This window comes from Paramisgurnus dabryanus, chromosome 8 (assembly GCF_030506205.2).
Source record: "Paramisgurnus dabryanus chromosome 8, PD_genome_1.1, whole genome shotgun sequence".
Taxonomy (NCBI): Eukaryota; Metazoa; Chordata; class Actinopteri; order Cypriniformes; family Cobitidae; genus Paramisgurnus; species Paramisgurnus dabryanus.
Genome location: NC_133344.1, coordinates 9071470 through 9096056, shown reverse-complemented (window position 1 = coordinate 9096056; position 24587 = coordinate 9071470). Strand labels below are relative to the sequence as shown.

Below are 24587 nucleotides of genomic sequence, written 5' to 3'. Positions count from 1 at the left end.
TGTATGTACATATTGTGTATGTACGACATATATCATTTTCAGAATAGTTAAACTACAGTAAAATGCTGTATACAGTATACCTTTTTGTATCATTGTTTGGTGTTGAATTTATGTGGATACTCCGTTTCAGTCAGCATTTTAAGCCTATCTCATGTACTTTTTCAGCAATGTGCTACACCACCATTACAATCTTATATTACTCAGTCAAAACAAATGATCTTAATTGTCCTCCACTGATGTTTTTCAATGCGGCTTGTACCTGTGGAAATGTCTGACAAAATCTGTGGTTGTTCACCAGAGTCGTTAAGGGTCTGTCCAGGAAAGACAGTTGCTGTGGTCACAATTAATGGTAAGAATGTGAAGAACTTTGTTTTGTTCTGTTATAGTAGAGTCTTAAAAATCTTTTCATAATTGATTTCAACATTTTAGTAATGTATGAAGAGTAGAAAGTAATGTATACATGTCACGGTGATCCGTGTCATGTTTTGTTTGTGTCTCCGATTACGTCACCTGGACAATTCACGGACTGATTCATCACACCTGTTCCCTGTTAAGTGTTGTGTATTTATACTGCTGTCTGTTTCTCACCTGTGGCCGGATCATTGTCATTGTCGCCTTTCCACGTCTGTTCCTGTTGTTCTCTGTATTGGATGTTCCTGTGTTGCTGTTTTACTCCTCGTGTTTTGTTTCTGTTCATTTTATATTAAATGTTATTTATTTCATGGTGAAGCCTGCACTTGCGTCCTGATTCCTGTTCCCAGTCATGACAGAATGATCCGGCCAGACTGGACGCAGCGGGTTCACGGAGGGCGGCTCCCCCAGGAGTTTCGTCGAGGGGGAGTAGTGACATCGGGGTTCATTCCCCATCAGCCCCGATGTCTCTTGGGGACCACCGTGAGCGATCGCTCCCTCCTGCGAGCATGCGGGAGGAGGATCGGCCCAGGCGGTCCTCCAACGGTTATGTCGTCGTCGACGGTCCCTCGGAGGACCACCATCCTGCTCGCAGGGGGATCCGGAACGGACCACGCCCGATCATTTCCCCGGGGTGGCTACCGAGAGAGGGTCTCCGTTTCCGCGAGGGGATGGGAGATGACTTCCGGGGGCAGCTGATCGTCGGTGATTCCCAGGAGGGGGGTAATTCGTCTGCCTCGGTTCTCGGAGCGATCGCTCCGGTTCTCCTGGCGCAGTCCGGCCTACCGTTCCTGTTGGTCTCATCCCGGCGGCTGCCGGCTTCGCCAGGGTCCCCAAGCCCTCCACCCCTCCCTTGGACTCTCGCTACCAGACTTTTGTGTTTGTTTTGTTTATGTGAGTGTCTGGTAGCCACTCGTAGAGGGAGGGGTCATGTCACGGTGATCCGTGTCATGTTTTGTTTGTGTCTCCGATTACGTCACCTGGACAATTCACGGACTGATTCATCACACCTGTTCCCTGTTAAGTGTTGTGTATTTATACTGCAGTCTGTTTCTCACCTGTGGCCGGATCATTGTCATTGTCGCCTTTCCACGTCTGTTCCTGTTGTTCTCTGTATTGGATGTTCCTGTGTTGCTGTTTTACTCCTCGTGTTTTGTTTCTGTTCATTTTATATTAAATGTTATTTATTTCATGGTGAAGCCTGCACTTGCGTCCTGATTCCTGTTCCCAGTCATGACAATAAATGGTAAAAAATACCTAAACAGAAATGGCTACTGGCCGGCAACCCTTCATTTTGCCACAATTTATGCAATAGATATCTTGTTTTCATTTGAAGAAATGAAGATGGCGGCACCAGGACTGTCCTTTCAAGCATTTTTAAGAATGCTGGATCAGCGAACTGTCTGCTTTGGTTGTGTGAGTATTTATCCTACAGTATTGATAATTAAAATTGTAGGTTGAAAAGCTGCTTGGTGCTAATGTATTTGTTGCACATTATTAGCTGTTGATTTCCTTATTTTTAATAGACTGGCAAGATCTCAGGAGACAGTTTTCAGAAACGTTTTTTGAGTGGGAGGCTGTGCGATTCAAGGTGGACAATATATGCAAGTAAGAGCCTTCATCTGCATGCACCGCAGATATGCTTGTTGTTTCAGTAGATGGAAACCACAAGTAATATCGTTTAAAGAATGCTGTTAGGTACTCCAAACTTTGTAACACAGTGTTTGTATTAAGAAGTAAATAGTAACACTTTACAATAGTGTTGTATTAGTAACTATTAGTAAATGCATTAACATGAACAAACAATTAACAATATTTGAATGAAATATTTTATTTCGAACAATTAAAAGACGACTATGCGTATAGAATATACATATAATTAAATAAAACAAATTTTACATATTAACACCCTGTTCGAAAAGGGATAGGTAGAAGCCCTAGGCTTATCAAGACCTACCCCCAGTAACTACCTAATTAAAAAAAAAATCACAATCGAACAAGATATATCAAACTTAATATTTACAAAAAGAAGCATATAACGGAGTCTTTATCAAGCAGCATTTACATCAATAATGAATTATCATTCGCCCTCACCACTTTTGTACTTATCAAAAATAAAACTCTTGTACCTTTTTTTAAACTGCAGCATATTAACACTTTGTTTGATTGAATTACTCAGACCATTCCACAAAAGCACCCCACAAATCGAAATGCACATACATCATTTTTCATGTATTAAATGTTAATAAAATTATTGTTAATGTTAGTTAATGTCAGTACAGTTATTAATGTTTGTTCATGGTGCATTAATTCATGTTAACAGTTACAACCTTTAATTTTATAAATGTATTGTAAATGCAGATATTAACATGAATGTCACGGGTGACTACAATGGAGCGGAACCAAAAGCAGAGGAGGTTGGTTCCACTTGAAGATGGTTTCCTGCCAGACCTCTGTGTATAAACACAATGTTACTTCCTGGTCTCCCTAGCTCTCAGATTATGGACAAACGAGCAACAGGTGTGACGAATCAAGCTGGGAATTCATGATTGGAGGAGGGAATGGAGACAACGCACATAAAAAAAGGCCCGAAGAAGCCCGAAGGACGGTGGTTGTTGCAGGCACGAGTTCTTTTTTTTTGCCTAGGGCAGACTCGATCACACGCTCCGTCCTTGGAGGAGCCGGAGGGCGCCGTTGATCCATAAAGCGCTTATAGCGGAAGGAAAGAGTGCGGCAGCCCAGGGAGGCGGAAAGGACGGAGCGTGAGAATTAAAGGAACACTGCACTGGAGTGCTTCTCTGTGGTGCCGGTGTTGGTGTACGGTTGGCTGTGTTATAGGCTGGAGAGCGACGATCTAAATCCGTTGGGGAAGAAAGAGACAGGAAGAGGTGGATGTTTACCGTGAGGAGGAAGTTATGTGAGAATAACTGGGTGAAGAAAACAATATGAGACGGGTCGACATGTGAGTACAGCTGGGATATTGTATATACGTTGCAGAGGTGGAATTATTGTGCGTGTTTGGAGTGTCTATTTATAGTTCCGGCCCCACCGGAGGAATAAGTGTGGGTGAGCTGATGGATGTCTAGTGTATACGAAGAACAAATCCAGAAGTAATCGCTTTCCACCTTTCCTGTGTGTTGGAAATTTCGGCCGACGAGCCACAGGAGGAATCTGAGATTAGCTGCCTATGTCCTTACCTCACAACGAGTGTGTGCGTGTGATGCTGTGGGTGAGTCCCGACTCTCAATTTGTGTGTTTTCACTGAAGCTTGCAGTGTAGTGCTGTGCTTTCTTTTGGAGATAGAGACTGTTTCATCCCAGAGGCTCCGTGTGAAAATAACAATGTGTCGAACTGACCAGCGCAGTGGATAGGAATTACTTGCCTGTAACATTAGTGTGATTTGTGGAGAAACCAGAAAGTCCCAGTCTGAGAGTCCTGTACTTTTATGAATGCTAATTCACCTCTGCTCTTGGAAATCCTGTGCAGAACGTTCCAGAGACCTAAGTTGTGAGTAACGTGTGTTATTAAACGACCACTTACCTCTGTCCTCAGTGAACCTGTGGAGAAACCAGAAAGCCCAGTCTGTGAGCCACGCACTTCTATGAATGCTAACTTACCTCTGCTTCTAGCCAGCCTGTGTAGAACGTTCCAGAGCCCTACGTTGTGAGTAACGTGTGTTATTAAATGACCACTTACCTCTGTCCTCAGTGAACCCGTGGAGAAACCAGAAAGCCCAGTCTGTGAGTCACGCACTTCTATGAATGCTAACTTACCTCTGCTTCTAGCAAGCCTGTGTAGAACGATCCAGAGCCCAAAGTTGTGAGTAACGTGTGTTATTAAGACCACTCACCTTGGTCCTCAGCGAACCTGTGGAGAAACCAGAAGGAAGAGAGAAAGAGAGACATTTTAAATTGCCCCTTCCCCATTCCACCTTTACCTTTTAATATTTAATAAAAGTTGTTAAATTTTACTATTGTGTTGGTTTGGTCATTGGGGTGACTTTGGGAACCTCCTCGAGTTGGGAACTAGGTAGGGGCGTGACCCTCTAGCTATCTCGGGTCCGCCCCGACCTGTGACATGAACAAAGATTAATAAATGCTGTAGAAGGATTGTTCATTGTTAGTTCATGTTAACTAATGCATTAACTAATTGTTAACAAATACAATCTTACTGTATATAGTTACCTTACTTAGCTTTTTAATGTGCATCAAGTAAACCTAGACAAGAAGTTATCATAAATAGTTTTGCCCCTTTTTTTAGATCTGAGGAACCGGACATCTTTGAAGGCATCTTCATAGCTAAGGATGAGGATATTACCAAACTTGTAAAATTGTAGATGATAATTACACTATAGGACTACAATATCCTCTTATTGAATAGTTTGTGTAGGAAAGTCTTATTTTCACCATTTTCCATATTGTAGGGCAGTGGAAGAGGTGTTTGTGGAGATCTCCCAAAAACTGCCAGCAAGATAGACGAGGAGGGATTGGAGTTGTGGTATGTCGGCACGGAGTGCTGCTCTGTGCTTTAAATATGTACAGGGTGGAGATTTTTGCCCATCCCCTATACCTGCAAGAAAAGATTGCCAGAAGACGTATTACTTTTTTATGGATGTAACCTGCAAATATTGGCCCTACCTTCAAAGAGTTGCAAAAAACTGTTCAGAGCTCCAGCACTTTTTGAAAGGAACACACTGACTTTTTGGGATTTTAGCTTATTCACTGTATCCCCCAGAGTTAGATAAGTCCATACATACCCTTTTCATTTCTGTGCATGCTGTAACTTTGTCTGACGCACCCACCGCTAGCTTATCTTAGCACAAAGACTGGAAGGAAATGGCTCCAGCTAGCATACTGCTCCCAATAAGTGACAAAATAACGCCAACGTTTTCCTTTTTATATGTTGTGATTTGTATAGTTACAGCGTGTACAAATAACAAGGTCATATGAGACACAGCGTTCTTTTAACCATATTCATACTGGGAACTATATTCTCAGAAGACGAAGCACTGCTACTTGGGCAGAGTGATTAGCTCAATCTGACTTTACATTCACACAGGGCGTAAGCGTTAACGCTTCCCATTCACTTTTAATGGGTGACGTCATGCGTTGCTCACTGTAGAAGTTAAACATTTCTCAACTTTTCAAGCGGCAAAGTGTGCGTCAGCCAATCAGATTGTCTTATGCAAATATCCTAGGCAGAGCCAGCCAATAAAGTTTATGGTAGACCGGAGCATGTGTTGCGGCCACAGTGATTGTCTTTTGGCCACGTTTCAGACAAGCTTTTCGTCAAGCGTTAACGCTTCTGTCTCGTGTGAATGTATGGTGAGCGAACTCTCTGCTCCTCACCATGGGGCTTCTCAGGTGCAGCGAGCAATCACTCCACCCAAGTTCCTTTAACATGAAGCCATTCCTTTAACATGAAGTGTTTCATGCCAAAGCCAGGGGCGTAACTATCGGTAAGCAGGGTAAGCGTTGCTTACGGGCCCGGACCAATCAGGGGCCCGCCCGATCTGGAAGAATTTGATTGACAGTCGGCGGCCCTATCACATATTCGTTGCTATCCGCTGTTCCCATGCTTTCTCACGGGTTTTCAACGGGGCCGTCCGGGGCTAAGCCCCGGCACATAGGCTGAAAGTCTCGCTCTGCTCTTGCCAGTGTACCAGCTGCGCTTGTGTGCGTGCACTCGCTGCGCTGGTGCGTGTGCACTGAAGTGAAGGGAATAATGCGTTTCCATTCATTATAGGGCATACTCACCAACGCAAGTTTAACGATTTGCGCGAACAGATTACATACAAAGTCAATGCAAAGACGCAACCAGGTGCGTTCTCACAGGGCGATGCAAATGACGCGAATTGGGCGGCGCAATTGCCGCGAAAACACGCGCTTTCCCCTTTAAACGCGTCTTCGCGCGAGTTATGCAACTCAAGCGAAAAAACTCAACTGCAAGAACGCGCTTTTACAAAGGATCATTTGACATTGTAGAGGAGAGAGAGAGCGAGCGAGAGAGAGAGAGAGAGAGAGAGAGAGAGGTAAGAATGGTGCCCACGTCGAGAAAACTTAATAGAAGACTAGAAACGTGTAAAGAATTAAAGTATTTGTCACTCACATTTAATTACAGTATGTTAACTGGATAACACTGGATATAACTCATGGTATAGGCATAGTTTAATAAAATAATGTATTTTGATTACACAAATCAAACCTAACTATATGATTGTTTTAGCTGCTGACCAGCATAGGGAATCTCTATGGCTAATTTATAAGACATGTAAGAGTCTTTTTGGGTATCTTATGCCTAGAATTATTCAAGGAGGTTAATTCTTTTAACATTCTTTAAAGCAGCGTTTCTCAAAGTGTGGGGCGGGCCCCACTGGTGGGGAATAGGAACATTACAAGTGGGGCGTGATAAACTGGAGGAAATTTGGTAATTTTTGTGATCTCTATTAATTCATTTATTTATTGACTAATCACTCAAAACGACACATTTAAAAATAAGCCTAACTTAAAACAACATCAGACTGTGAAGAAAATGTCACACTGAGCTATAGCCTACAACAATAAATTAACGTCGGAATGTTAATTGAAGCGGAACAAAAACTTTAATGTGTAGGCGGTATAGGCGGTAGTGGGTATAAACGTTAACAATGGATAAGTTTGTGACATGGAATAGAAAGAACTTGACATTCGGCACCTGCAGAGAAAACCAAGACAGACAGTGGACCTTATCAACTAAAAAGCCAGCTGAAGAGAAAGTATGATGACTTTTGTCAAAGACAAAATGCAAACATAGTTGCATTATTATCTTTAACTTCGACCTTGGACGCAGTAATATTGACGGAAGTTTGAGCAAGAGGGGAGTAGTCAGGAGTGATTAGTTACTGCGCGCCGAGGTATATATGCAATATAGTTCTAATTTTTTATCTGCTTAAAAATTGCCATGTTTTATTTTGTGCTACCATACTTACTCATGCAACTACTTATGTAACAGTCTTTAAATAGGGAAAACATAGAAGTGTTTGGTGGCTTCTAAATTCATCCCTGTTTGGATCCTAAGGAATGTGGTGCTAGGCTAAATGCTAACACATTCACAACGCGATTCACAACAATTAAGTGCACGCATTGAAAAAAGTTGAGGTAAGAACATAGTAAAATATTGAAAAACCTTGGTGTTTTCCTTTAAAGCCTACTTGATTACCATTTTGTTGGGGCGATTGGGGACAGGTGGGGCTCGGAACCCTTCCGTACCTCCAAAGTGGGGAATGGCAGAAAAAGTTTGAGAAACACTGCTTTAAAGTTTGATCAATTGTGCATAATGACATGTGGAACAAATGGATATAGGGTGTCAAACTCATAGATTTGCATCATTTAAAATTCAGATGCTCTTTTCAAAATATTTGGGGTCAACCTCTGGCACAGCTTTAAAGCTGAAACTTATCAAATCCTATCAGAGGTCCAGAATGTCACTGAAACACACCAGTGGCTTTGCTGTCATCCGTATTAAACATGTGTAGTGGGTAGGGTGGCTGAGATGGGAAGTGCAGCATTAAGACCGGCCCACTGGCGCTAATTAGTGGGATCAGGTGGCATCAGTGGCTTTCCCTTTAAAAGTGGAGCAAGATGAAGACGGAATGATAATAGTACGGTGTGTGTTGAGGAGTGGGGCTCTTGGAAGATAAGCTGTGTAAACGGGAGAACCTCGGTTTGGTGTGTGTGGTATTTAAACTTAGCTCGCATAATAACGAGTAGTGGATCAAGACTGGGTTCGCATTAACCTAAGTGTACATACTTTTCTCAGATGTGCATCTATGGGTCGTAAACGCCAAATGCATTCTCATTGAGTAATAGTTAATGCGATGTATTGTTCTTTGCAGCTCGGCCTGGGGTCTGTGTATTTAAATATTTGCTTGCATAATAGCGAGAAGTGGATCAAGACGTGCTCGCAGTAACGTAAGTGTACATGCTTTTCCCGGATGTGCATTTATGGTTTGTAAACGCTAAACGCATTTCCCATTGTGTAATATTTAATGCGGTGCTCTGTTTATTTGTAGCTCGGGCTGGCGTGGTGGCCAGTAAATGGTACACGCAGCTGCGCTGTTTACAGAAACTTTGCTCTCTGACTAGCGAGTAGTGGGATGGTGCGGGTTTGCAGTAATGTAAGTGTATGCACCTTTTCGTTTATATGTAAGATGTGGTGGTTTAGCTCTGACCATGCTTATTTAATATGGTCTGGGGATAGAAGTACAGCTGCCGTGGTGAGGGTGTGTGCACAGCCAGAGGCGCGGGAAGATATTTTCGGTAGGGGGTGCGGGGTGCGGGGTGATAGAATAGAGTTATAGAATTCTAATGTTGTTCACAAGCTCTGTATTCTGCAGACCACTCTACCTATGTCTTCTTTTAAAAAAATCACTCGCCCCTCCCATCCATAAAGTAGCCTACAGCTGAGCTGACGGGGCATACAAACTATATAGCCTATTGCAACATAGTAGAGATTCTCTGCCCAGGACGTTATTTTCCGCTACTATCCTCGGGCCGGGCCGATATAAGCATATTTTGAATCATTACTTTATTACCCCAATTGGGGAGAAAGCTATGCCATAATTAGAAATATTATGACTATATTTAGGCCAAAGTAACAAATGTCTCCAAAAAGTTACACAAATTACAAATTACAAAATGATTTGTAAAAGTTACAAAATGCAACGCGAGTCAGGTGCGGAGTCTCCTCTGGCACGCCTCACGCACCGGGCATGCTGTGCGGTATGGTGGAGCTTAAGTGCAACATGGAGTTTGAAGATTTAAAGAAAAAAGAAAAACAGGAGAATTAACTTTGAGCAAGTTTGGAGGAAAGTCGGAGGTATGGAACCAGTTTATGTACACATATGCATTCTCACTGGTCCCAGTAGTACGCCTTTTTGTTGTCCTTTGGTTAAGTTTTTAATATTTCTAAACTCTAACATAATAACTTTATTGACATTACTCGAGTTAAGGCGATTATAGTGGTCCTTTCAATTCACGGGTTTCATTTAATTCTATTTTACACGTAAATGTAATATTTGTGTCTTTACGTTTTGTTTCACTTTGCCATGTCTCCTGCGGTGTAAAAATAAGATATTTTTCGACTTTAAAATTCCAAAATCATGTCCTAAATTGTCGGAATATATTCCAAATGGATTCATTTGAATTTATAGACGTTTAACATTAAAATCGATGCATGGGAATAATTTAGATAATTTTTTTGAAATACCTTTTAAATGTCGCATGCATGTTCCTTTTTGTACATATATAATTTAGTTCCTTTTACGTCGTTTTAATAATTTAATTCAACCGTTTACACTTTCACTCAATAAAGCACATGTTCTGTAACATTTACAAGTGCGTTAAACACCGCAAAACAATTTGGCTATATTTTTAAATATTTTTGAAAAGATGACGAACTAGAAAATCGTTTACTGAACCTAGCTTAGCTTGGACGCATTTTTCCATCGGAATATGTTTAAAATATCAAAATGGGCCAACATATTTTGATTAAAATATATTCTAAAACCATGCTAAATTATTTTAAGAGTAGTAGACCTTCTAATATAGGCCAACCACACTCCACAGTTCATTCTTGTTCGTTTTATATGTGTTTCATTGTTGCATGCACTTTTTACGCATGCAAACTAAAATGCTATTTATATAGTGCGACCATTGTAAATCAATGCGAATCATTGTAAAAATGTATTAGCAATACATACCTTAATAACTAGTCCTCGGGAATTTTGCGTTGTGTGATTGAAAAAAATCCAAAATTCTCTTTTGAGACATTGCGAAGCTGATAGATAAACTCATTCGGCGTTCAGTATGTCGCTGTGAGTGTGCGTGCTTGTGTGTTATGCTTATGCCTATTACAGCATATCGGCTGAATGCAATCACGTCGTCAAGACAGAATCTGATAGAATCTGGCTAATACACACTGAAATAAATTAAATCATTTTAAAATTACTAAAGTTATCCCTCTCTTCATCACACACCCAACATGGCATACAAAATGTCTTTGTACAGAAACAAACCAAAATCAAGAGATATTTATGAGATATAATTTTAATGTCATCGCAGTTTTAAATCTCTGCCACCAGGGGGTGCTGCAGCACCCCCAGCACCCCCACTTCCCGCGCCCCTGTGCACAGCTATCAGTCATTTACACCGGTAAAAACTCATTTGCTGTATCGTTCATCTAGGCTGGTCTCAAAACCGTAAGTTCATTTAAATTCTTTGTTATAGTCTTCTCAAAAGAAATTTAGGATTGTTTTAAATTGTTAATTATAGTAAAATGTCATGATGTTCTATAAATGCTATAAATTATTTATGCTTGGAGGAGGATTATCGTCGTCTGTTCAACTAGCCACTGTTTTTCCTGTGCGTAATTCTTTTGATTAATTGTTTTTTTTTTTTTTGGCGTGTGCCCTTGAAGTCTGCCATATTTTGGTAAGGCTGATTGGAAATTTGGGCAGAAGCTCTGTGTGGGTAGCATGTATTTTTAGTGTTTTGTTTGTTTTTTGTTTTGTGAATTTTAATATTGTATCTGGCCTGGGCATTGTGCAATATTCCCTAAACAGTGTTTTGTTTACAGTGTTCACTAGTGTGAAGTGTGACATGTCGTTACTAGGGGTGGCACGGTCCACAAAACCCTCGGTTCGGTTCGTATCACGGTTCTATGGTCACGGTTCACGGTTCAGTACGGTTCTTGTTGTTATTTTTTCTTTACATTTTTAACACTCCAGAAATGTATTATCTTATTAATGTATTAATTATCCATAATTTAGGATACAGTATTAAAAAAAAAAAAAGTTATATCATGTAATCATGCACAAACTGAATTTGACTTTAAGCACATTATTGGGACCATCTCTGAGGAAAGCCCGATGAGATTTTGATAGAGCAAGAGGGAAGACATTGATGATTTCAAGATGCTTTTCATTTATTTGGCAAACAAGAGAATGTGTATGTCAGGAACCACAAAAGTCAGGAATCCCAATGCAGAGGTTCTTTAATGAGGTACACAAAATGGCAGGTATGTATAGGAGATAACACTCTATGTATTCATGTAAAATGTGAATGTGTAAGGCAAAAACACTCTGTGTCGTCAGGTAAAGGCAGACACTCGATGTGGGAACCCAGCAGGGCTGTAGGACATCCACCCTCCGTCCACACACGAAACAACCCGACACAGGGCAGAGAGAGAGTTCCAGGCGGGGCACGGCGAGAGAGAGAGAGAGAGAGGCGGTCTGAGTCTTCAGCAGAGAATGTGCTGGACAGCGCACAGCAGGAGTCCGAGTCTTACGCAGGATTATGCGCAGAGCGCACTGCAGCTGGACAGCGCTAGAAGTAGTCGGGCGCTCAGGGAATCCACAGACAGAGTGTTAACAGAGGCTTGGCGGGGAACACACCACTCGGGGAAACTGACAGCGGGGCGGGGAATCTGAAGAGATAAGGCAGCAGAGAGCACGGTAAATAATCCAGACAAAACTACACACAGGTACTCGACACGAGCGGGGTAAAGTTAGTTTTGTTTTGGATATTCGTGACACATTCGGTACTGAACGGCAATGAGCAGGGCCGGCCCGAGGCATAAGCGAACCAAGCGGCTGCTTAGGGCCCCGCTGGCCACCAGGGGGCCCCCGCCCCAATCGTTTTTTTTATTTTTATTTTTTTATACAATTAAATAACTTAAACAGGTAATATAAATGGATGAATGAATGAATACGAATTTATAAATGAATAATTAAAGACAAGAAAATTTTGATTTGCAGAAAACTATGTGTCTGCAGTGCTAGCGTTTTAGTCAGGCGCAACATAGACACCTGCGCCACCTGCGCGTCGGCGCCCAAGTGCACAACGTCGTCACTCACTGTAAACAATGATGAGCCATTTGACATGTCAAAAAAAAGGATATATCCCTCTGGGGCCGAAAAGAGAACAAAGAAAAGGACCGAGGATGAGAAAAAAGAGCAAGATAAAGGTATGTTTGCATGATTATATACAGTATGTTTAATTTGTGTTAGTGGTGTGACAGATCGACGTTAATCCGTGACCGTGATCGACCCACGGTTCGGCTCGCATGCGCTTAAATAGTGAAAGTTTATCATTTGCACGTGTTTCAAAGGCTTGCAAAAGTTAACATTTCAAGTGATTTTAAACAATTTATCCCGCAAAAAGGCGCTAAAGTGAGCAGTATTCTGCAAGCCCATGCGGTTTAAATTGTCCAGCACAGCTCCCTTCAGAGATCAGAACACTAACACTTTATGTTTAAACTTTAGAGAGAGTTACGCTATTTTGTGTCATACTGTAGTCCATTAACATATATTTGAGGAATAGAGCACTGAAAAGAACATAACGTTTTTATGCTCTGCCGTCTGTATTTCCGTCTGTGTGAGCGCGCCGCGTATAAGTGCACTTAGTAGGGCACACATAAAATCTTTCTGTTCTTGACAGGGCACATACAAACAAAATGATCTCCACAGTACTCTTTTCCAATAAAAACAGTTGTTTATGTCTTTAGACGGTTTATGTATAGATTAGGCAGAAACCAGGTCCGTGCTTCTCTTAAAGAGACAATAACCTTAATTAACCTACTTAAGTCTGTGTCATTAATGTTAATCAAACCTTCCAAGACAAAGAGAAAATCACTTCTGTAGCTCTAAAAAAGAATAATTATATTTAATTCATACAATAAAGTGTTATGATTTATTTGATTTGATTTCTGTACCTAATGCTACTTTTAGCCCTTACTTACTGGCAACTTTGTTCTTTTTATAAATGTTTGTAAGTAATTTCTTCATTTTTTTATTAGTTTTTCCAACCCCTTATTCTGCTGATCCGAAAAATGATCAGATCTGTGCCTCAAAAACCATAATGTGATCCGAACCGTGAGTTTTGTGATCCATCACACCCCTAGCTAGCATTGCTGTATGTGTTGAAGTGAACGTTCCAACATCGGTAACGTTCCAGCTTCATAGGCAAAGCACATGCACTCTCTGTCTAAGATCTTTGGTAAGAGATGGTATTGGACTTTATGAGAATATATACCAATACCATGTTGGGTAGGGAGATTTCTGTGATGAAAATGGACTTCAATCTTATTTATATGGTGGGTAGTGATGTAACAGTGCTATCCTATATTTATTTATTTATTGCTTGTTGTGTAAGTAAAGAAAAATAAGCAAAATAAACTCATTCTGCTCGATCAACTATGCACTTATCCAATGCTATTTTTTTCAGGAACACTGTTGAAGTACTTTGGAGCACAACCAACTCCACCCGCCCCTGATGTTTCATCAAGTGTCAGTGTCTCCACAGCTGATGATGCAGCAGATGAGGTTTTTCTTGTTGGCCAATGTTAACATTCCATAGCCTGTTAATATGACATGACACATTGAAGAATAAAGTATTTTATTTAAGTATAGATTTTTTTCATTATTTAAATTATTATTCATTTATAATGTAACATTAGAGCGTGACATTTGTGTCCGCGTGGTGGGAGGGGGGGCCCCCAAACACATTCTGCTTAGGGCCCCCAAGAGGCTCAGGCCGGCACTGGCAATGAGCCCAAAATAAAGCATATTTATAAAAAGAGCAAAGCTGATAATGTTTCACAACCTTCATTAACAATGGTTTCTGTCGATATAATAACCACTGACCCGCAGAAGCCGTCGCAATCTCAATTGTGCTGGAAAGCGCTCTCTTGGCGGAGCCGCAAGTAAGGGACCGTGGGGAAAGTGCAGGTTTTCTTGTTTGATGAGCGGTGTTTTTGTAATAGCTTTTTTGTAAAATGTCCTATGAACAACAAACCAGTGTCATTCAGTACTGGAGGACAGGGGACATCTTTCACAACTTCTATTTTAACCCCTACTGGTGAAAAATGGAATTGCATGTCTAACGTTAACACTCTTTTTGTAATAACTTTGTCCATCGGTGAGACAGAGACATCAAACAAGTGTCGTTCAGTACAGGGGGACAGGGGACATCTTTCACAACTTCTATTTTAACCCCTACTGGTGAAAAATGGAATTGCATGTCTAATATTAACACTCTTTTTGTAATAACTTTGTCCATCGGTGAGACAGAGACATCAAACAAGTGTCATTCAGCACAGAGGGACAGGGGACAGCTTTCACAATATCTCTTTTTAACCCCTACTGGTGAAAAGAGGAACTGCATGTCTTACAAAAACACTCTTTTTGTAATAGCATTGTCCATTGGCGAGACAGAGACATCAAACAAGTGTCGTTCAGTACAGAGGGACAGGGGACATCTTTCACAACTTTTATTTTAACCCCTACTCGTGAAAAATGGAATTGCATGTCTAACATTAACACTCTTTTTGTAATAACTTTGTCCATCGGCGAGACAGAGACATCAAACAAGTGTCATTTAGCACAGAGTGTTATGTCTTGGGTTTGTATTTTGGTTTTTGTTCTAATTTGTGATTTTGTTTCAGTTAAGTGGTGGCTCATTGACAATCAACTGGCTGATTGGCATCACCTGAGAGAAACCAATTTAAACCCTGGTCAGCTTTCCACACTCTCTCTGGAAACCAGCACGGGAGCAGCAGACCTGCCAACCTGTACGCATTTTGCGTAGCAGGTACTCATTTTGACCTCAAAGTACGGTGGTACGATTTGTCTCTCTAAACTACGCAAAAACCTGATGACGCCCTTTGCCGCGCGAAGTACTCAAAAGAAGCAACAGAAAAAAGAAAAATATGTCCAATCATAGCACTGGGATCATCCACCACATAGAAAGTGGGGATGATTGACAAGTCGTATGGCCAATCAGTAACAAGAGTCTGCTATCGATGGAATCACAAAATCCAGCGTGATCTCCTTCCTCCACCCGCAGTTTCTGACCATCTTTTTCAACGGAGTCAAGACGTCTGATTCGCTAAGGTAAACTGGTCAGGGTGGATGTGCAAATAATGAAATAATGCATTAGCTTAATCCTTTGAAGTCGACGGTCGCGCGGGCTCCGTTTCATAACGTGCACTTGACCGCAAGATGCGCTAACATTACTTCTGATTTGTAAATGAGCATCATTTATAATTGAGCGCTTAAGAAAAAGTACAATGATTGTACCACGGGGCGGATCATCCAGTTTTAGTCAAATAAAAACTGAAAGTTCACTCTCAGTGAAGGGAATCCACCTGACATCCGAGTGAAGCGGATTAAATGCGTTCTGAAATAACGCGCTCTTGATAATTGTCAATAAAATAAAACGTCATATACAAACCACATCAAATAAAGTTTTATACATGAAGAATATATCGTGTCCCGAGCGCCCACGTGATAGGTGCCTATGCCGTACTGTACTGCACTGTAAACAAAGCTACAATAAATTACAGACAGACATACAGTTAACAGCACTACTGTCACAGTTATGGTTGAATTTAAAGCAGTGTTAACTCTAAAATACTGTCTTAAAGGTATAGTTAACTTAAAACATGTAATTCAGTCATAGTTTACATAACAGAACAGACCATCTAAACATTTATGAGTTTCTTTATTGTGTGATACACAAGTTATTTTAAAGAGTGATGATAACCACAGTGTCTGGTCCCCACTCCATTATATTTTTTGCTAGTCAGGGAAAAACAACAATTTTTTTTCTCAATTTTTTTGTGTGTGTTTCACTCAAGAAAGAAATCATGAAGGTTAGACACAATATGAGGTTGAGTAAATGATAACAGAATGTCATTTGTCCCACTATTTAACAGTAATATCACTTTTAACAGTGTTTGTGCAGACATGCTAAACTTTGGAGCATACAGAATTTAATATTAATAATGTTATTAATCACCATGTATGGCAAATTTAGTTAAACATGATTTTATTCACATTTATAATAATTTTTAACGCAGATTATGGCAGGATGGGGAAAAAGTGAGTGCAATGTGCAGCATGTTACCTTGAAGGTTACCAAGAGGTGTGTGTGCGTGCATGTGCGCGTGCATGTGTTAAATTATATGTTAAAAACCCGTGTTCTGTCCTTTCGGCCAATGCTGCTGTACTCAAAAAAAAATTCCAAGGTTGGCAGGTCTGGAGCAGCAATGATGCTTAACATTCTTTGGTTTTAACTTGTTTGTAATAAAATAAATGTTATTTTGTTTGGCTATTCTAGTTTTGTGTCCTTTGTGTTGCTACCCTAGAGCCTGGGTTGTAACATAATGGGGGCTCGTCCGATTTTGTTTAGCAGAATGTTTCTCATTGATACTTCAGTGCTGGATTTTTGATTCCCATTTGTTTGACCTTATTTTGGTGAGTATGGTTGTTAATTTTTTTTACATGAGTTTCCCTGGTTAGATAGGGAGTGTTCCAGCTGGGTTGATTTTCAATCCTTCCATCGGTTCACTCATTTGTTATTTTTCCTTTTTTATTTTTGAGGTTATCCTGGGTGGGGACTTGTTTCCCTGTCGGGGGTAAGCATTTCGCAACTGTTTTACAGTTGTTGAGGTTTTGCTTTTAAACTCGCCTCGAGCCTGGTACACCTCAGAAGATAGATAGGAATTAGAAAACGTTAGGCAGGTATCCAGGGATTTCTCATGTTTTTTTTTGTATTATATTGATTTTGGCAACCATTCTCATCTTTATGGGTAAGGGGAATATCTTAAGTTAGGTGAGTTAAAATTAGTGGCATGTGTGTGTGCGTGCTTGTGGGTATGAGATCCTAACTTTATAGCAGCTTTTGTGTAGTGTTCATTTGTTGGAACTTAGTGTAGAATAATGCCTAATGTGTTAAATTGAGTGATTACTGACAAGTACTTTAACAAACTATAGTGTTTGTCTTTGTATAGTAGTCTTTTGTATTGGTATTTTTTCTACTTTTTGGGTATTGAGTTTTGTAAGAGCATTTTTGCTGCGTGTGGTTGTATGAAATTATACACTCTAGTATAAGAAATAGTGAAACAGAAATTAAATTTAGGCCTGTATTTTGTCAGTGAAGTGGCTTTAATTGGTGAAAATGGCTTCTTTAGAAGATTTTGTAAAAGAGCCTTCAGAGGAGTTACTTGAGCTTTTTACAAAGGATCAGCTTTTGCAGTTAGCCTCTCATTATGATATTACAATCACTAGTAAAGAGAAGCAACTGAAGGATAGTGTGAAGGAAATCATTAGGAATGTTCTCAGTGATAAGGAAGTTTTAAAGGTTCAGAAGGATTTTCCAAAATCTGTGATTACTCCTTTGTCTGAGGCTGCATTTGAACTACGGCTAAGAGAGATAGCCTTACAAGAGAAACAGCTGGAGGATAAGGAAAGAGAGAGACAAATTAAAGAGAAGCAGATGAATTATGAACACGAGAGGTTTCTTAGGGAGATGGATTGGAAGATGGCTTCAGGAACATCAACTCCTAGATCTGATGTTTCTTCATTTGATGTAGGATGTCATATTCGGTTAGTGCCTCCTTTTTCTGAGAAGGATGTTGACAGATACTTTTCTCATTTTGAGTGAGTGGCAATCACTTCAAAATGGCCAAAAGCAGTGTGGACCTTACTTCTGCAGAGTGTTTTGGTTGGTAGGGCTCAGGAAGCTTACTCTGCCTTAAGCCTTGAAAAAAGTGCTGATTATGATGAGGTTAAAGCAGCTATATTAAAGGCATACGAGTTGGTTCCTGAGGCTTACCGCCAACGTTTTCGTAGTTGTACCAAATTGGCTCAGCACACTTATGTTGAATTTGCAAAGCAGAAGGAAAATCTGTTTGATAGGTGGTGTACTTCTCAGGGTGTCACAAGTCAAGAAGAACTGCGACAACTCATTTTGCTTGAAGAGTTTAAGAATTGTTTGCCTGAGGTTGTGTCTGTTTATTTAAATGAGCAGAAGCCAAAAACTCTAGAGCAAGCTGCAATTTTAGCAGATGAGTTTGTTTTAACCCATAAGGTAAACTTTGGTGATAGACAAGCTGAGTTTCAGAGCAAAGGTCAGCACAAATCTAGATTTGTAAAATCTGTGTTTCCTGTTTTACCATCTGTGAAGAAAAGCACTAACGATAGCTTAAATTCAGAAAGAGCTTGTTTTTACTGTAAGAAGTTCGGCCATCTTATTGCAGATTGTCCTGTTTTAAGTAAAAAACAGAAGTCCTCCAAGACTGTAGCCTGTGTAAGTCCTGTGAATAATATTGATTCTGTGTCTCTAGTACCATCAATTGTTGAAACTCAACCCATGAAAGACCATTTGGCTGGTTCTTCAGTATTCTTAATGGATGGTGTTGTTTGTTTGTCTTCAGACCCTGAATTTAAACAACCTATAAAGATCTGGAGAGACACAGGAGCTTTTCAGTCTGTAATTTTGCAGGATATCTTGCCATTTGCAGAAAGATCAGCCCTTGGTTCTGAGGTGCTAGTTAAAGGCTTTGGTGCTGATTATTTATCAATGCCTTTACACAATATTCATCTTCAATCAGATTTAATTACTGGGGATGTTGTGGTGGCACTTTGTTCCCAAATCCCTATAGATGGAGTGTCTTTTATTTTGGGGAATGATTTAGCTGGGGGTAAAGTGCTACCTGCTCCTGAAGTTACGGTTACTCCTTATAAATTAGATGGACCAGATCAGCTTGAATTGGTATATCCAGAAACATTTCCCGTTTGTGTAACTACTCGTGCCATGTCTGCTAAAAGGCATAAGTGTAAACCTTCCACTAATCAATCTGAAGTTTCACTTTATGATACTTTTATAGCCAAAGATGAGATGAGTTTGACAGGATTTGGAGAGATGTTTCCATCTCGTGAGAAATTAATTCATGAGCAGAAACAGGATCCTACTTTAGCATCTTTACTTGAAGATGTTGTGTTGGAAGAAGCACAGTTGGATGTAGCTTCTGGCTATTTTGTTAGTGATGGTGTTCTGATGAGAAAGTGGACAGATCCAAAAATGTCAAGTCAGGATGACTGGAGTAGTGTATTTCAAGTTGTAGTTCCAGCAGTTTATCGATCTGACATCTTGTATCTTGCTCATGATCACTGTCTTTCTGGTCACTTGGGTGTTAAGAAAACTTTGGATCGGGTGTTAAGGCATTTTTTCTGGCCTGGAGTGAAAACCGATGTGGCTCAGCATTGCAGGTCATGTCATGTTTGTCAGGTTATAGGTAAACCTAACCAGCTGATACCGACTGCTCCATTGTATCCAATTCCAGCCATCGGAGAACCATTTGAACATGTTTTGATCGACTGTGTTGGACCTCTTCCACGTACTAAGTCGGGTAATCAATTCCTGCTTACAATTATGTGTGCAGCAACTCGATTTCCTGAAGCTGTACCTTTGCGTAGGATTACAGCACCTGCCATTTCCAAAGCCCTTATTAAGTTTTTTACACTGTTTGGACTTCCTAAAGTAGTCCAGTCTGATCAGGGGTCTAATTTTGTGTCCCGCCTCTTTTCTCAGGTGTTAAAGCAATTGTCAATTCAGCATAATATCTCTTCTGCATACCATCCAGAGTCTCAAGGAGCACTTGAGAGGTTCCATCAAACTTTAAAGACCATGATGAAGACTTATTGCAAGGAATTTGAGAGGGACTGGGATGAGGGTATTCCATTACTACTCTTTGCTGTTAGAGAAGTGGCCCAAGAGTCCCTTGGTTTCAGCCCAGCTGAACTTGTGTTTGGCCATACAGTGAGAGGGCCCTTGAAGCTGTTAAAGGAGAGATGGTTAGCTGTTGAGCATTCTGCTCCAATTAACCTCTTGGATTATGTGTCTAATTTTAATTCTAGACTTAGTAGAGCATGTGAACTGGCAAAGGAAAACTTGAAGACAGCTCAAAAGAAGATGAAGTTGTGGTATGATCGAAAGGCTAAAGAACGTGTGTTTAGCTCAGGAGACCAAGTCCTTGTACTTTTACCAATAGTTGGTTCTGCATTGGAGGCCAAATATAGTGGACCATATGTTATTGATCGTAAAGTGGGAGAGTTTAACTATTTGGTTCAGACACCTGATCGTAAACGAAAAACCAGATTGTGCCATGTTAATCTATTGAAGCGTTATGTTGACCGTAGTCAAACAGGGTTTACAAATGTCAAGACTTTAGCAATGTTGCATGCTCCATCTGCAGAGTCAGAAGTTGCTGCTGTTTCCGAGACTGTTCAAAGTAGGTTGCCAAATTCAAAAATTCTGGCTGATGTGGACTCTTATTTGTCCTATCTTAATCCCTCTGAGCGTTCTGATATTATTCAGTTAGTTCAGCAACATTTGTCCCTGTTCTCTGATGTTCCCTCTTGTACAAATGTCTTAGAGCATGACATTGATGTGGGCCAAGCAATCCCTATTAAGCAACATCCATATAGGGTGAATCCTGTTAAGCGTCAGCTTTTGTGTAAGGAGGTAAAGTATATGTTACAGTATGGCATAGCTGAACCCTCTTCTAGTGCATGGAGTTCTCCATGTTTGTTGGTTGAGAAACCTGATGGGACACATCGTTTTTGTACAGATTTTCGCAAGGTAAATGCCATCACTAAGCCTGACTCCTATCCTCTTCCACGTTTAGATGATTGCATTGACCGAGTTGGTTCTGCAACTTTTGTCACCAAGTTGGACCTTCTGAAAGGTTATTGGCAGGTTCCTCTTAGCCAGAGGGCTCGTGAAATTTCTGCTTTTGTGACTCCAGACAACTTCTGCCATTATAACGTTATGGCTTTTGGAATGAGAAATGCACCTGCCACCTTTCAACGGTTGGTAAATAAAGTGTTGGAGGGAGTTGTTGGATGTGAGGCTTACCTTGATGATTTGGTTATTTTTAGTTCTACCTGGTCTCAGCACCTGGTCCAGCTTGAGGAGGTCTTCAAACGGCTAATGGCTGCAAATTTAACCTTAAATCTTTCAAAATGTGAGTTTGGACAAGCCACAGTAACTTATCTGGGTAAAGTTGTTGGTCATGGACATGTGTCTCCAATAGGAGCAAAGGTTGAAGCCATTGTGAATTTTCCTGTACCATCATCTAGGAGAGAATTGAAAAGGTTCTTAGGCATGGCAGGGTATTATAGGGCTTTTTGCAAGACTTTGCCACTGTTGCTGAACCTTTAACTAACTTGCTTAGTCCAAAGGTTTTGTTTGCCTGGACTGAGTCCTGTCAGGTCGACTTTGACAATTTAAAGGCTTTGTTGAGCAATTCTCCTGTTCTTGCTGCCCCTGATTTTAATAGACCTTTTAAGCTAGCTACAGATGCTAGTGATGTTGGGGTGGGTGCAGTTCTGCTTCAGGATGATTTAGAGGGCATTGAGCATCCAGTCTGTTATTTTTCTAGGAAATTTGATGTCCATCAAAAACACTACTCTACCATTGAGAAAGAGGCTTTGGCCCTGATTTTGTCACTGAATCATTTTGATGTGTATGTGTCATCCAGTGTTCCACTTATTGTGTACACTGATCATAATCCTCTGGTTTTTCTCCATAACATGAGAAATACAAATCAACGTTTGATGCGATGGAGTTTATTTTTACAGGGGTATGATCTCAAGATCTGTCACATTCGTGGAAAGGATAATGTGTTGGCAGATGCACTTTCAAGGTCGTAAGTTGTTTATTTTGTTTTGATATATTTTGATGATTTAATGTCCTGTAAACAATGTTGCTTTTGGTTGCCCAATAGCAACACTTTATGGGTGGGGGTGTTATGTCTTGGGTTTGTATTTTGGTTTTTGTTCTAATTTGTGATTTTGTTTCAGTTAAGTGGTGGCTCATTGACAATCAACTGGCTGATTGGCATCACCTGAGAGAAGCCAATTTAAACCCTGGTCAGCTTTCCACACTCTCTCTGGAAACCAGCACGGGAGCAGCAATGATGCTTAACATTCTTTGGTTTTAACTTGTTTGTAATAAAATAAATGTTATTTTGTTTGGCTATTCTATACTAGTCAACATTTGAAGTGGATCAAAAAAGTTTATCAAAGTTGTCCTAAGACAAGAATGGGTATTAGGGATTGATTTTATGTAAACTTTTTTGAATGGTTTTGATCCACTTCGAATGTTGACTAGTGTAGTTTTGTGTCCTTTGTGTTGCTACCCTAGAGCCTGGGTTGTAACACAGAGGGACAGGGAACAGCTTTCACAATAGCTCTTTTTAACCCCTACTGGTGAAAAGAGGAACTGCATGTCTTACAATAACACTCTTTTTGTAATAGCTTTGTCCATCGGCGAGACAGACACATCAAACAAGTGTCATTCAGCACAGAGGGACAGGGGACATCTTTCACAACTTCAATTTTAACCCCTACTGGTGAAAAATGGAATTGCATGTCTAACATTAACACTCTTTTTGTAATAGCATTGTCCATCGGCGAGACAGAGACATCAAACAAGTGTCATTCAGTACAGGGGGACAGGGGACATCTTTCACAACTTCTATTTTAACCCCTACTGGTGAAAAATGGAATTGCATGTCTAACATTAACACTCTTTTTGTAATAGCATTGTCCATTGGCGAGACAGAGACATCAAACAAGTGTCATTTAGCACAGAGGGACAGGGGACAGCTTTCACAATATCTCTTTTTAACCCCTTCTGGTGAAAAATGGAATTGCATGTCTAACATTAACACTTTTTTTGTAATAACTTTGTCCATCGGTAAGACAGAGACATCAAACAAGTGTCATTCAGCACAGAGGGACAGGGGACAGCTTTCACAATATCTCTTTTTAACCCCTACTGGTGAAAAATGGAATTGCATGTCTAACATTAACACTCTTTTTGTAATAGCGTTGTCCATCGACGAGACAGACACATCAAACAAGTGTTGTTCAGTACAGAGGGACAGGGGACAACTTTCACAACTTCTATTTTAACCCCTACTGGTGAAAAATGGAATTGCATGTCTAACATTAACACTCTTTTTGTAATAGCGTTGTCTATCGGCGAAACAGAGACATCAAACAAGTGTCGTTCAGTACAGAGGGACAGGGGACATCTTTCACAACTTCTATTTTAACCCCTACTGGTGAAAAATGGAACTGCATGTCTAATATAAACCTTTTTTTTGTAATAACTTTGTCCATCGGCGAGACAGAGACATCAAACAAGTGTCATTCAGCACAGAGGGACAGGGGACAGCTTTCACAATATCTCTTTTTAACCCCTACTGGTGAAAAATGGAATTGCATGTCTAGCAATAACACTCTTTTTGTAATAACTTTGTCCATCGGGGAGACAGACACATCAAACAAGTGTCATTCAGTACAGAGGGACAGGGGACATCTTTCACAACTTATATTTTAACCCCTACTGGTGAAAAATGGAACTGCATGTCTAACATTAACACTCTTTTTGTAATAACTTTGTCCATCGGTGAGACATGCAATTCCATTGTTCACCAGTAGGGGTTAAAATAGAAGTTGTGAAAGCTGTCCCCTGTCCCCCTGTACTGAATGACACTTGTTTGATGTGTCTGTCTCGTCGATGGACAAAGCTATTACAAAAAGAGTGTTATTGTAAGACATGCAGTTCCTTTTTTCACCAGTAGGGGTTAAAAAGAGATATTGTGAAAGCTGTCCCCTGTCCCTCTGTGCTGAATGACACTTGTTTGATGTCTCTGTCTCACCGATGGACAAAGTTATTACAAAAAGAGTGTTAATATTAGACATGCAATTCCATTTTTCACCAGTAGGGGTTAAAATAGAAGTTGTGAAAGCTGTCCCCTGTCCCTCTGTACTGAACAACACTTGTTTGATGTGTCTGTCTCGCCGATGGACAAAGTTATTACAAAAAGAGTGTTAATGTTAGACATGCAATTCCATTTTTCACCAGTAGGGGTTGTGAAAGATGTTCCCTGTCCCCCTGTACTGAATGACACTTGTTTGATGTGTCTGTCTCGTCGATGGACAAAGCTATTACAAAAAGAGTGTTATTGTAAGACATGCAGTTCCTTTTTTCACCAGTAGGGGTTAAAAAGAGATATTGTGAAAGCGGTCCCCTGTCCCTCTGTGCTGAATGATACTTGTTTGATGTCCCTGTCTCACCGATGGACAAAGTTATTACAAAAAGAGTGTTAATATTAGACATGCAATTCCATTTTTCACCAGTAGGGGTTAAAATAGAAGTTGTGAAAGCTGTCCCCAGTCCTCCTGTACTGAACGACACTTGTTTGATGTCTCTGTCTCGCCAATGGACAATGCTATTACAAAAAGAGTGTTAATGTTAGACATGCAATTCCATTTTTCACCA

General features: G+C 40.4%; 1 protein-coding gene and 1 long non-coding RNA gene across 3 annotated transcripts in view; one reads left to right on the top strand and one right to left on the bottom strand.

The window, feature by feature from the left end:
• Window positions 1-24587, bottom strand: part of pxylp1 (2-phosphoxylose phosphatase 1) — a 152356-nt gene that overhangs the window by 81582 nt on the left and 46187 nt on the right. The window lies entirely within an intron of this gene.
• Window positions 12013-13857, top strand: LOC135771861 (uncharacterized). Its single transcript, XR_010543091.2, has 2 exons — window positions 12013-12414; window positions 13674-13857. It is a non-coding gene; the product is annotated as an uncharacterized lncRNA (long non-coding RNA).